Below are 13,109 nucleotides of genomic sequence, written 5' to 3' on the forward strand. Positions count from 1 at the left end.
AATTCAAATTGTAATATAATAAAAGGCAATGTCCAAAATAAAAAAGCAATGAAAATACTATTAAAATGCATTCATTCAGCATCTAGCATAGCGCATTACAATTGCTGCAACAGGCAGAAAAATAATTAAGTGGTCCGCCAATTTTTAGGTGGTCCGTGGGGGGAAAAGTTTAGGAACCTCTGCCCTAAACAACTTGAGACTTGGACATCTGAAGGAACATGCTCTCCTAAATAGAACTACCTGTATGTTGCAATCTCTGGATGAAGCCTGCCTGGTTTTGCCAGTCTTCTGTGATTCATTTTGTGACAGCCAGGGGAAGTCTGCCATGGCACCCAGTAAAAAATAAATAATAAATAATATAAATACATACATACATAATGCTAAGCTTTTAGTAGAATTGGCTGGTTTTACTGTGACTGTTGTATTTTGATATGTTTAAAGGGTGGTAGGGAAAAGTTTTAAAGAGATAAATAAAATGAAGCCCCATATCCTCAAGATGCCCTTCCCCAAGGTACGTTTTGTTGCCTTGGAGAGCAGAAGATGGAGGTCGCGGCAGGCAGTTCAGCACAGTGAATAGAACTGAGGCAGGGGGCTGCTCCTGGCTCTCTATGCCCACCTCAATTCTGCTCACAAGAATCTGAGTGGAGTGCTCGTATTGTCAAGAAACCCCTTGCTGCAAATCCTCACACCTCCTCAGGTACCAGATGAGATTAAATGTCTGTCTAATCCAGGAATGGGGAACCTCAAGCCTGGGGGGGAGCAAATGCCCCCCCCAGCCTCTCTGTGTGACCCTCCTCAGCCACACACTTTTCCAAGCCAAGCCTCTCTCATGAGCGCTCCTTTGCAGTGTTTTTGGCTGGCTGGAATGTGTCCAAAACTGTCTGATAAAGGTAAAATCCCCATTTGTTGTTTTGCCCACGTTAGGGAGTTCTGGACCCACTTATCCACGTCATGTGGCCCCTGAGAAGACTGGCAAGAAGGGAGTGCGGCTGAAAAAGGTTCTCTGCTTTTGATCTAATCCAACATCCTGCTTTCCACAGTGGCCAGCCAGATCCCTCTGGCAGGCCCACTGTCACCATACTGGTGATCCTTAGTTCAAAATATTTTATTCCCATTTAAGGCATCCCCTGTTTTAAGGTGGTTAATGTTGTCATGGTTATCAGACTGCCTTTTGCCTGAATTGATGCTTTGTTTTGTAAATTGGTGCGTGCTTGTGGGGGTGGGCAGGGGGCCATGTGGGGTTTAGAGTTAAGCCACTGGCTTAAGCAATACATCTGAATGTGACTCAGGAGTCATAGGGCATTGACACTTCAAATGCTTTCTTTATGCCAGTTTTATACCGGGCTAAGTTCAAAGTTCTAGTTTTGGTATACAAAGCCCTATACAGTTTAGGACTAGGATACCTGAAAGACCATCTTGTATCTTATGTACCCAGTCAATCACTGCGCAGATACCATCTTATCACAACATAGAAAGCGGATGTTTAGTGTGGTGGTACCTGCCCTTTGGAATTCCTTCCCTTTAAATATTAGACAGGTACCATCTCTGTTATCTTTTCATAATCTACTGAAGACCTTCCTCTTTCAACAAGCCCTTTAAGTTGAGACCTTATCCCAGTCTGCTTCTGTGTTGGAATTGCTTTGTAATATGCTTTTAAACCTTTTCTTTTTCTAAAAGATGTTTTTAAAGCTTTTAAAAAATGTTTTTAAAGATGTTTTATTTTAATATATTTTAAAGTCTGTTTTTATGATGTTTTAAAGTGCTTTTAGTGCTATGGTTTGCCACACTTGGTTTCTAATGGGAGGATGGGCGGGATATAAATCAAATAATAAATGAATGAATGAATGTCAGTGCCTGTCTGAATGTTGGCATTTGGCATGACAGTTTTTGCTTTTGGGCTTGGAGTCTACCTGGCCCTGCAGTGGGCAGAAAAACCCATTGATACAACCTGGCTTCCTCAAGATGCTGTTTTTGACTCCCATCTCTAATCACCATCATGGCCAAGGGTCTGGGATGATGGGAGCTGGAATCTAACGACATCTGGAAAGCATCAGACAGGGGAAGCTGGCCTAAACCAATAACATCAGGGTGTCAGCCTAGCCTCTCGCCTACTGAGCTGTTGTGGCGCTACCATTGGGGATAAAGCTGTGCACAAATAGCCTCTCAAAATTCTCCACCCTGTTTGTGAGCAGAGGAATCAGGAAGACCATTTCACCAAATTTCTACAAGGAGAGGAGCATTTGTGCAACTGTTTCTTGGAGTGGGGCTCAGCATTCACAGTGAGAAAGGCACAGCTTTCTTTCTTCGTGAGGTTTTTTGTTTTTAGTGACAAGTCTACGGTCAGCCTGGCCACCATTTTGCAACCTCCGTAGTATCCCAGAAACAGTGTTTCCAAAGTCTTTCAGCTGTGCAGGAGAAGGAGGACGCACACACCCAAGGCTTGTTGCTGCTCGTGCATATCATAATAAAGCATGGTTTATTGAGACGTGTCAAGATACGGGCACTGCTCACAATTTACCCCAGTCGGAAGAGCAAACCACTTAAAACAAAAAATATGTTGTGGATATGCAGCACAGTTTTTTTATGTAGTGGGTTCACTGTTCTTTGCATGTTGGCTTGAAAGTAACTTGAAAATTGTCCAAATGAATGAGCAGGCAGTTTCCATGGGTTGGCAACTTGTTGAATCCACCTGCAGTTCCCTCCACTGAACTCTTTGGAGGGGATCTTGGACTGTATCACCAACTGCCAGAGGCCCGAAGACTTCACTCCCCTGCAACGTATACCAACTTATTCCTAATTATAGATGGTCTCTTTATGTGGGTTTTAATTGACAGTTGCTTTGGGAACCAATCCTGTCTGAAAAGCAGTCTCTCTCTCTCTCTCTCTCTCTCTGTGTGTGTGTGTGTCATTTGATTTCCTTGAAACTTAGTACTAAATGAGTGCGCATAGGATTTTTTCATTGTATTTATTTTTATTTATTTATTATAAAGTTTGGTACTCTGCCTTTCAGTAAAATTTTCATAGCACTTTACAAAATTTCAAAACTCATTCAAACAAATTCAAAACCAAGGGTGTAATCATCTGGGGTCACAGGGAGTCATAGACCCATTACTTTTTTGGGAGCAGTGTGCCAGCCAGTTTCCTATGTATGAACCAATTAGCATGAAAAGGGAGCATGTTAGCTGCTGAGAAGACTCCTTGAGTGAATGGAGTTGAGTCAGCCATTGAGAAGACTCTTCTCAGTAACTAACACACAGCCTCCCCTTTCATGCTGATTGGCTTCTTGGAGTGGAGTGGAGTGTGGACTCACAAAGGAGACAAGGGAGAGTGGGAAAAGGGGCATGGCTGTGAGGAGTGTAGTGTGACTATCATGAAGGGACTATGCACTTCTGAATTTGCCACTACGTTACTGATCAAAACCTATTAAAAATACTTCCCTCCCCACCCCCCAGCAAAATCAATTGGAGCAATATAAAAATGGGGACTGTGCATGACGTCCCTCCCTCATTGGACCAAATGGGCAGGTGGTCTTTTAGTGTTTAGCAAAGAAAGCCCTACACTCAGCAACTGCCTGCTAGTAGATTTTTTTTAAGATCTCTTAAGAATGATACTACATGAAAGTTGCTACACGATGACGTACTGTGATCCCCAGGAAACATGGGACCCAGCTATCTTGTCCTATAGAGAGCACCCACCCCACCGCGAACATCCTCTCTTCCCTGCCCAGATGTCTGTCTTCCTCTCCTGGTCATCGGGTAGACTTTTGTCCTCTCTGTGACCCAGCCATGATCAAACTGAATTAAACCCAGCAGATAAAACTGAACTTAAAAGTTTGAAACAAATAAATAATTTTTTTAAAAAAATTCACCTGACATTGGAATAACTTCAAAGTAGATGCCAGGCTGTCCTCTCTACAGAGAGCATTCTAAAGTTACCCCACTGAGAAGGCCCTTTTCCCAGTAATTACCTGGCAATCCTCTGATGGTGGGAGAACTTAAAGAGAGGTTGCTGAAGCAGATCTTAATGTACAGAGACAGGCGAATGTGGGGACAGGAAATCTTTCAGGCTGTCTTGGTCCTGAGCCATTCAGGCAGGGATGGTGAAGATAATGTTGGACTACAATTCCCATCATCCCTGACAATTGGGCATTCTGGCTGGGGCTTTTGGAACCAAGAGAATTGGGAGAGCGACAGCTTCCACATCCTTATGTTAAGGGTTTTAAGATCAAAACCAGCACGGCAAGATTGTGCTATTGGATTGTTTTATGTGGCATAACACTGGCCCATAAATTCTCTTGTGTCTGTCCAACCATGGAAAAAGCGCCTTAATGTCTTCCAGTCCAATAATATTCACATGAGCACAAATTGCAAAGTATGGTTTTTTGGAAGCAGAGACTTTGAAGAAGATAAAAGCATAACATGAGGGCATAACATGTTCAGTTCATAAACTGGTAAAATTATTTGTTCTAATGTATTTCTCTTCACTGTGGAAAAAAGCACATTCGGGAGAGTTTCACATCTAAAACCACATGAAAAAACATGGTGAGCCTGATCCCATTAGGGGAGTCTACATTTAAAACTTTCCCTCCTTTAGCTTGTGGGCCATTTATTTTTGCATGGCTAACGATGGGACACCATAACTTTTCAAAGCTGAAAGGGATAGTTTAAAACATCCCGTGTTGCCAAATGACTGCTCAGTATTGTATCAGGAGATTCACTCTTTCTGGGCTCAGCTATAACATTTAATTGTTCTGTAGTATACCATGTTTAAACACAAGGGCCTGTATTCAGCTAAGTCCTGTTCAGAGTAGACCCCACTGAAATTAATGAATGCAAGTTAGTAATGTCTGTTAATTTCAGTGGGTCTGCTCTGAGTAGGACTTGCATTGAATACCACCCTAGGAATTTTTCAAAAATTACTATTTGCTTTTTGAGTTCTCTTTGAGTTAAAATTAGAATTTGGTGGAACTTTGCATGAATGCGGCAGAACATGACATATTAATGCAAGAACATTTCGAATCATATGGGAGTTAAGAAATGGTTATGGACACCACACCCTCTTCAGCACTTCCTTGCAACTTCCTCCAACCCCTTGGAAGCCTCAATCCAGGTTTCTGGTTTTAGCTGATTGATCTTCTGATCAAATAAAGCTTGAGGCCTCAGTAGATACACTTACAATGCGGAGTGGAGGACATCAGCAAAAGAAGGTGCCTCACGCTGATTGGTATCTCTTGCAGAGGACAGAATTCCTTTTGTTTTTCATGCCAAGCTGAAAAGCTAGCCTTTGCAGAATGTTCTTTTCAAAAGTCCTTAAAATTACAATCACTGTACAGAAAAGCTCAACACGCTGTTTGTCTTTTGTCTCCTGGTGGTGTGCTGATCAGATGGGAAAGACCCATGTGATTTTCCCCACGCACACACACACACACACACACACACACAATGCGGTAGGAGTATTCACACATACTCCCCAGTGACACGGGAATTAATGATGTGGAAGCAGCTCTTACACTGTTGGGTGAGTGTTTACTGGGGGAATCAGTCTGTTCAATGAAAAGACAGGCGGGGTAGAGAGAGAGAGAGAAAAGGACTTCTCTGGCACTTTCAACTGCATGAAGATAAGAGCCTGTTTCACATGGCATGGAAGGCTGACATCAAAAGAGTTGAAGATACATTATGTATAACAATGCACACATATCCAGGGGTGTGTGGAATCTGTTTTACAAGGTAAAATAAAAAGATTAAGGGCCTTTGGGGGCATAACAGATCCAGCTTCCTAATCCTACGCCTTTCTCCCTCCCTTCTCCCCTGTCCATCTTTCTTGCTGGGACCAAACTACACATTGGATGGCTATGAGTCTGAGCCTTTAAGTACATGACTTTTTTGTTTTTTACACAAGTGGCTAATGCCGGGGAGGGGGCCATCTCGATTTGGGCCTTAACCCTTTGGTGACTTTTTTTCCTACCCAGTTGCGACCCTAACTATGTACCTCTGCAGGTGGAAAGGTGAATGTTTGTATGCGCTGCTGTAAACCAAAATTCCTGGCAAGAAGGGTTCAGCCAACCTTCCTCCTCCTGCTCATGCTGTTTTTTCCCCCTATGCACAGGGAGTTTGTTTGTAGTGCAGGGTCCAAATACGCAAGCCCTTACCTGCAGCCTGAAGTAGTATGGTCCAAGGGGGTGGGGAAGAGTTCATTGGGTTGTATAATCTAGGGCTGCTTTCAGACATGGGGCTGATTGCATTAGTTTAACGGATTAAAAAGGCAGCGTTTCTGTCCCAATTTCTAAAATTCCTTTCACACTGCAGTAGCTGTGGTGTTAAGGAACAGTAGTTTTTTCAGCCGATATACCAGCATTTTGTGCAACTGTCTTTCATACGGCTGCAATGAATGTCTTGTTTTCGTCTCTCACCCATTGTACGCATTTGCACTGTTCCCCACTGTGTAGGAGGTCTAAGATCTCATCCCGTCACCATGCAAGCCCTCTCCTTTTAGCATCTGACTTTTAAAATTATTTTAGTTGTATTGACGCAAGGATGTGTATGGGAAAATGCAGCTCTGGGCTCGTACTGGGAGGAAGGATGGGATATAAAATAAATAAATAAATGCTGCTGCTGTCTGCACTTATGCCAGAATACCAGTACAATTTTCATCAGGTAAAAAAACCCCTTATGCGCCTAAAGGGTGTGAATGCATTGCATGCTGGGATGCTTGTCATGTGAGTGGCTGCAGCTAGCAAAAAACTCCTTTGATTTCCCAGGTTCCCAGGCTTGCAAACAGATTGTTTCTGGTATTATTTATCGTGAAAATTAGCGCTAAACTTGCACTATATTCCACAAGAATCCCAGAACTAGCTTGTGTGTTGTGTGAAAGGGCAAACATAATGCGCAAATTACCAGGTAAGAAATCGTCAGAATAATGGAATAAAGTGCAATGTGAAAGCAGCCTTGCTCAAACTACTTTTGCCTCTGGAAGAGGCGCTCTTTTGGACTGTTTACTCAGATTCTTTGACACGCATATGCCAGGCCTGCAGCGTGATCCTCGTTTCCCTAGAACAGAGTCTGTTCTCTGCAAGGACTGCAAATGCATTATGAGCCTCCCGGCCAATTCCCAAGGGGGGCCTTGGGCAGGTCAGCAAGAGAACGAATAAACAGTGAGCAAAAATATATGAACGGATCTAATATTACTTGGCCTACATGAAGCTAGCCATGTAGTAACAAAAAGGAAAAGGAAAAGAAGGGGGGTATGGAGGAGATCTATGAATGCAGGGCATGAAAAGGACTAATTCCTAGAATGGAGTTGAATATATAATATGTTGTGTGAGCTGAAGGGCTAAAGTTGCATTCTCTTTTCCTATAAAGGTTGCTGCCAATAGACTGGTGGAGCCATCTTTTTGTATGCTTTGGGCTGGGTTCAGTAATTTTCTTCTTCTTCTGTGTTTAGACAACTTTGCTTGGCCTACTAAAGTAAAGAGGTTGCCTGGTATTGTTGAAAAATTCTGGCTGATAGACGTTAAGATACAGAAGTAAGTTCCTTGCCATCAGACTTTTAAAATGTTAATTTCAGGTTTTGCGCTTCTGTGAATTTTGTGATGGAATTCTTGGCTCTAAAACCAGACCAAAGTGCATTAAAATGCATATTTTAGAATAAAATGGGCAGTATTCAACTGTGTAGCAGTGGTAGTGCAAGGGTTAGCACTAGCACAATGGGATTCCCCCCTCCTCCCCTCACGCGTGCCCCGTGGGATCCACAAATCTGCTCTGGATTTGGGGGAGCCCCCAGAACAGATTTAAGGGGTGCACGGGGGAAGGAGAGGGTGAGATAATTCCATTGTACGAGGTGAAATCCTTGCGCTGGTGGAACAATCTGCTTAGTGCTGTGTTGAATGCAACCCAATATGTTTAGAAATGCATACATTGTGGTAAAATAAGTATTTAAATAGTTTTTGTGATAAAATGCAAATATAAATATGTATTTAACATTTATTTAAATACAAATTTTCATGTGTTTTTTTCTAAAACAATTAAAATTAGATTAAGGAACAGATTTGTGAATGAGCTCATGTGAAACTGACATGCATGTTCAATGCAAAAAAATGCATAATCTTAGACAGGTTGGAATATTTATGAACTTTCCCTAGCTCTCCTTGTCTCTTTTAATTGCTTAGTCTTTTAACTTGCTTTTCTTTTAAAAGAAGTTATAATAAGCATAAATATAGTGACCTCTGCAAGTGGAAAGCTGAGTGTAGTTTGGGGAAGGGCCATAGCTCATGGGTAGCACAGCTGCTTTCCTTGCAGAAGGTCCCAGGTTCAATCCCAGATATCTCCAGGTAGGGCTGAGAGAGACCCTGTCTGAAATCCTGGAGAGCTGCTGCCAACCAACATCCTTAGGCGGTTCTTAGTGGGGTTATACACCTGTTTCTGGATCTTAGATAGCCAAATCATCCTTCACACAAAAGAAATTCCCCAAGCACAGAAAACTAGAATGTCTCCTAAAATGCTAGCTTTCTGTATGCAGAGAATACTTTGTACAGAGGAGGTTTCAGTCATGTGTGACCCCACCTGCAGTCTGAAGTGGTACAGCTCAGAGATTGGTTACCTTCGTGAGAACTAGACCTAAGACTGCGACTTTAGGATTGTAGTACTGTTTCGTACCATAAAGCTATATAACATAGTATAATAAAAAAAAGCTGCAAGTGGCAGAGTACATGTTTTGCATGCAGAAAGTCCCAGATCCTGGCAGCTCAAACTGAAAGGATCAGGCAAAAGGTGATGGGAAAGACCTGTCCCAGAGAGAACTGGAGCTAGTCAGAATTGATGTCACTGGGTGAGATGGACAAAATAATCTGAGGTAGTTGTCAAATGTTGGACTACAGCTCCAGTCATCACAGACCATTGGCCATGGTGGCCGGCACTTATGAGAGTTGGAGTCCAACAACGTCTGGAGGGCCACAGGTTCAAATCCCTGTTCCAAATACTGTGTGCGTTTTACCCTGGAAGTAAGTTATATGAAACTCAACAACACTTACTTCTGAGTAAATATTCATAGAATAAGACTTGCACTTGGATTTAGAAGCAGTGGCAGCTAGTGGCTCCATATCAACGGACAGCTCCTTAAAGTTCAGACTAAAACCCAGAGTGGATTCCACTGCCCCACTGACATGGAACCATCAGCCACCTCTGTACAGAAGAAAATCTCGTAAATCTGTGGGACTTACTGTTAAGTAAGCATGTGACTGGGACCACACTAAATATTTTCAAAAGGTCAAAATCAGACTTGCTAGATTAAGAAAAGCAAGTGGAGGATTCTGTGGGATAATGATGTGCATTGAAGACATGGATTTATGCTGTGAAGAAATACCATCATCAAGTCAAATTCTGTGACCCATGCCCTCCTTTGCAGGCTTGGGTGATTCCATACATTGGCAGATCATTAGGCTGAGTTAATATGGGATTGGTATGTGACTGTTCTGAAATTTCTGGCTTGATCATTTTGTCTTCAGGACTGATTCTCAGATTTCTGAATGGGATTGTTAGGTCATTAAATATGGGCCTGCTCCCGTTTACGTTTTAAAGTCTGGGGAGTAGAGAGCAATTGACAGTGACGTGTGGTGTTCAGCAAGAGATGCTAAATTGTTGTTGTTGTTAATTGAGTTTTTAAATTTTATGGTGTGTGTTTTAAAATTTGTATATTTGTTTTTATTGTTTTTGATTGCTGTAAACCTCCCAGAGAGCTTCGGCTATGGGGCGGTATATAAATGTAATAAATAAATAATAAATCCTTCCCCCTGACCACTGCCTCTCCCTCTGCAACTCTTCCCTAGAGATGTGAAGGCCCAGGGAAAACCCCCATTTTTTTCCAAAGCCCTTTTTGTTTTTCTGAGAAATGGGAAAAATTGAAAAAATGAAGAAAAAATGGATTATGGAATGTTTTATTTTAGCATGATGGATAAAATGTTTCATTGAATTTTGGTCCCCTCTTTTTCTCAGTTCTTGTTATGGGAATGGATGTTTTATGACTGCTTGACACTGTGAAGGACTAGCGGAGACATAAATAATTTTCTTTGTTATTAATGTTGATGGTTTCTTCTGGGTTTTTTTTTAATTGTTTTTTGCCTGCATCTCATAAACTGGCAAAACAAAAGAGGTTCCTTACAGTTCAGGTGTTCCTTAGTTCAGGATCTTGTAGATCCATTTGTTACACAAACAAAAAGTAAAATTTAAAAAAGTAAATTCAATTTGTAATCATTGTTTGAATAAAATTTACTTTGAATATACGAAATGTGATAATTTTATGCCAAACCAACTTGTACATAATTACATTTGATGTTCCTGAAGTAACAAAGTGACTTTCAATCTGTAAAAAGTGCGAATAATGCATTTTTTCAATTTTTCAAAAAAAAAATCATTTTTTTTCTGAACACCCCCCCCCCGAAAAAAGGTTTTTTTCCATGGCTTCAAAATTTCCAGAAATTTTAGATCTTACTCTTCCCTGAGGGCAGCCTTTCACAAGCAGGTACCCTCCTCACAAAATGTAGTGACAGCTTCGAAAGAGTGTAGACCCATTCCTGGTTGATAACACCATCAGTGGCTATGATAGCTATGTACTATCTCCAGTATCAAATGCAGTGTGCCTCTTTATGGCAGTTGCTGGGAATCCCAAGTGGATAGAATGCTGCTGCTCTCAGGTTGCCCCCCTGGGCTTCCCATGGCCATTTGGTTGGCTGCTGTGAGAGGATGCTAGACTAGATGGGATTTTGGCTTGACTGATGTGCCCTCTAGGTGTTTTGGACTAAAACTCCTAGCAGCCCCAGCCAGAACAGCCATGCTGGCTGGTGCTAATGGATATTGCCCTCCAATATATCTGGAAGGCACCAGGTTGGGGAAGTCTACCTAAGGTAGACTACCCCCCCCACTGGGCTCACTTCCAGTACTTTGGACAATGGACTATAGGTGTAAAATCGGCAGCAGGAAAGGGGTCTCTAATTTGAAAATAGCTTAGGAACCAGAGGAGGAGGCTCAAAGGGTCAAAGTGCTATGGCCATTCATAGGGGTAATGCATTTGACTGATTGCCCACCGCGTTATACTTTGGTAACTTGAGAGTTAAAACCCCGTCCTTGGAAGCTGCTGCCAAGAATCCAACAATTAGGGTTACTAAAACAGCTTGTGGAGGCAACTGTTAACAAGTCCAATTGGTGGCCTATTCTTCATTCTCAGGGGACAGGAAAATATAAGCTGAGGAGGGCTTGCTTGAAAGAGGCCTGAAGATTAAGTGATGGAAGAATGGGGGGATTTGGAGGATGTGTTGGAGGAAAGTGCTCTGTTTACCTTGAAGCTTTTGGGCAGCTTTTGCCAACCTGGAGCCCTTCAGATGTTTGGGGCTGATGCAAGTTGTAGCCCATAGCAACTGAAGGGTACCAGGTTGGCAAAGGTTGCTTAGGAGCAATATATACAATCTACTATATACGCGGCGCAGAGTGGTAAGCGGCAGTAACGCAGCCCAAGCTGCGTATTTGATTTATATCCCGCCCATCCTCCCATTAGAAACCCAGTGTGGCAAACCATAGCACTAAAAGCACTTTAAAACATCATAAAAACAGACTTTAAAATATATTAAAATAAAACATCTTTAAAAACATTTTTTAAAAGCTTTAAAAACATCTTTTAGAAAAAGAAAAGGTTTAAAAACATATTAAAAAGCAATGTGGTAAGCAGCGGTAACGCAGTCGAAGCTCTGCTCATGGCCAGAATTCGATTCCAACGAAAGGAGGAAGTCGAATCTCCGGTAAAAGGGGTCGAGGTCCACTCAGCCTTCCATCCATCCGTGGTCGGTAAAATGATTACCTGGCATACGCTGGGGGGTAAAGAAAGACCGGGGAAGGAACTGGCAAACCCACCCCATATATACGGTCTGCCTAGTAAACGTCACAAGACGTCACCCTAAGAGTCGGAAACGACTCGCACTATAAGTGCGGGGACACCTTTACCTTTTACTATATACGATCTATGATGAGATCAAAAGAAATTCCTTTTCTCTGGCGGTCCCCGAGAAGAGTTTATGGGCCATTTCTTAACACTACTGCTTGATTTTATTTATCCATCTATGTATGTACCATGGTACATACTATGTATGTACCATGTCTTATATAGAAACTCTCTTTCCTCATCCCCTATGTTTATTTTGTTTGTTCTGCTGATATACTTATGAGATGGACTGTTCTTTTCAGCAGTCTTGAAGCTGGGGGTGGCGGCAGCGGAGTCTGAGAAAAAAGAAACTGACTGCTTGAGGTGATGGTGAGGTGAGATTTGAACTTCATTGTCCTCGTAGGGCTGTAATCTGCTTAGGGGAAGGGCCCTAGTAGAGTGATAGATCATCTGCTTCATATACAGAACGTCCCTGATTCAATTCAGTCAGGGCTCGGAAAGTGTTAGTGCAAATACCTGGAGAGCCTCTATTTTCTGGTCAGTCTAGACCAGCCTTTCCCAACTAATGGGCCACCAGATGTTGTTGGACCACAATTCCCATCTTTCCTGACCATTGGCAATGCTGGCTGAGGCTGATGGGAGTTGTGGTCCAACAACATCTGGTGGCCCACTAGTTGGGAAAGGCTGGTCTAGACAATACTGAGCTGGGTGGACCAGTGATCTGATTCAGGCGCCATCTGCACTGTACATTTAAAGCGGTACCATACCACTTTCAGCCTCCAAAGAATCCTGGGAATTGTGGTGTGTATGTTAAGGGAGCTGACAGACCTGAACTTACAAGATCTGAACAGGGTGGTACACAACAGATGCTATTGGAGGTCGCTAATTCATAGGGTCGCCATAAGTCGTAATCGACTTGAAGGCACTTAACAACAACAACAACAAGGGAGCTGAGAGTTGTTAGGGGACTCCTATCCTCCTCAGAGCTATGATTTCCAGAGTGGTTTAACAGTCAGTCCCTCTTCCCAGGGGAATCTCCTAACAGCTATCAGCACTCTTCACAAACTACAGTTCCCAGGATTCTTTAGAGGAAGCCATGAATGTTTAAAGTGGTATAATCCTGCTTTAAATGTGTAGTGCAGACGGGACCTCACTGTAAAGTAGCTTCTCATGGACTGTGTCCCTTC

The 13,109-nt window shown here is 42.5% G+C and overlaps 1 protein-coding gene across 3 annotated transcripts in view; it reads left to right on the forward strand.

Moving 5' to 3' along the window:
• The window catches only part of PRKCE (protein kinase C epsilon), a 472,683-nt gene that overhangs the window by 139,621 nt on the left and 319,953 nt on the right, over positions 1-13,109 (forward strand). The window contains exon 1 of one of the 3 annotated variants that reach the window (XM_061625428.1): positions 7,072-7,150. The exons of the other annotated variants lie outside the window; for them this stretch is intronic. The gene's annotated coding sequence lies outside the window, so the exon portion shown is untranslated. Of the gene's footprint in view, positions 1-7,071; positions 7,151-13,109 lie in introns of those variants that run through there. 3 annotated transcript variants of the gene reach the window in all.

Source organism: Rhineura floridana, chromosome 4 (genome assembly GCF_030035675.1).
Source record: "Rhineura floridana isolate rRhiFlo1 chromosome 4, rRhiFlo1.hap2, whole genome shotgun sequence".
NCBI classification, from domain to species: domain Eukaryota; kingdom Metazoa; phylum Chordata; class Lepidosauria; order Squamata; family Rhineuridae; genus Rhineura; species Rhineura floridana.